The sequence below is a fragment of the Eucyclogobius newberryi genome, unplaced genomic scaffold (genome assembly GCF_026437365.1).
Source record: "Eucyclogobius newberryi isolate DKJ021-1_F unplaced genomic scaffold, fEucNew1.0.hap1 SCAF_19, whole genome shotgun sequence".
Lineage (NCBI taxonomy): Eukaryota > Metazoa > Chordata > Actinopteri > Gobiiformes > Gobiidae > Eucyclogobius > Eucyclogobius newberryi.
This window is the reverse complement of record NW_027315823.1, coordinates 14,212,917-14,214,382: the sequence shown is the minus strand read 5'-3', so window position 1 is coordinate 14,214,382 and position 1,466 is coordinate 14,212,917.

Here is a 1,466-nt window from a genome sequence, read left to right as displayed (position 1 = left end):
TCCCAAGAAGTTCTAATTCTTCTGAAGAGATGGACCACTCTGGCTTAGGCGTCCATGCTTGGGCGTTTAGTCGGAAGAAGCACTCCAGTTGGGTGATCTCGCAAAATACTGTGGTTGTCTTCCCCTGTCTGTGTCTCGAGGAGGACTGTCCCGGGTGAAGCGTGCGGGTCTGCTTCTTATGGCTGAAAAGAGGGGAGGAGGAGGAGAGAAAGTAGAGAGAGAGAGAGAGGGAGGGAGGGAGGTGAGGAAGGAGGGGATCTGGGCCGGAGACTTCCTAAACTAAAAGCCCGAGGGAGCTTTTAGAGCAAGGTGCAAAAGGGCAGTGATGAATGGGAGCCAACAGCCACATGCACAGGCCTCGCTGCTGCACTTATAGCGGAGCGGTTTACAGTCAGACACATTACAGTGAAGGGTGTTTAGTCTCAGAGCTTTTGTCCTGTAACAGTTTTGTGCGCACGGAATTTCAGGTGTGGGTAAAATAGTTGGGTAAAACATTGGATTGTTCACAGTTGTTAAATTGACTGGTTAAGAAAGCTGGAAGACAACACAAAAAAACACGTAAAACATTTAGAAAAACCTCATTTGCATTTCCACAAACCTGACTCTTACTTGGCCTTCCTGTTTCCTTGGAAATGTCGTTGCTTTGCCTGTGAAATTCCTCAGCGAGGCATGAAATGTATACTATCTTCATGGAGAATGTTCAGAAGTATGATTTTAACTTTCGATTTCCATGGAGTTGTGCAGTTGACTTTCCACTGGTCTTTAGAACTATGAATCTGTGCCATAGGACTCCTGCCATGGTCGCAATAAATGGATACTTTTGGGGGCAGGAATGAAAGCCATTACAAAAAAAAATAGATGACACAAACTTAACCAACAATCAAGGACTAGACCCAAAATTATAATTGGCATTTGAAAAATTTAAACGATTACATTCTGACTCAAAAATAGACTAATTTGACGGACATGGATCCTTATGGGACAATTACACCAGTTAAATTGCCAAAAAATTGCTCTTTCTCTTTGTCTTGTTTCTGTTTTGTGTTATTTTATGCGTACCTAAAAGCAAAAACAGAACACACTTGTTAAATTAATATAAAAAAAATGTGCTTTGTTTGTCCAACATTTGAGAAATAAAGTCATTACCAACAGTTTCTTGAGCTTCATACTGGGCCAGCAATGCTCATACAGAAAGTCCCTCACAGCAAGAAGGTTCTGGATTCCAATTCTTTCTGTGCAAATGTTCATGTGTTTACTTCTGAATCCCTTCATCAATCTAAAAAGTGCACAATCGGCTAATTGTTTCAGCTAGGTGCTCCTGAACACAATAGCTGACCTGGAGCATTGAAGAATAAGTCAAATCCATGAGACAAATTTCAGGGGACAGATGGACTCAAATAATAGTTTAAAAAAAAGTTACAATAATTTGCTTCAAAGTATTGACCTTTGTGGTTATGCCATTCTTT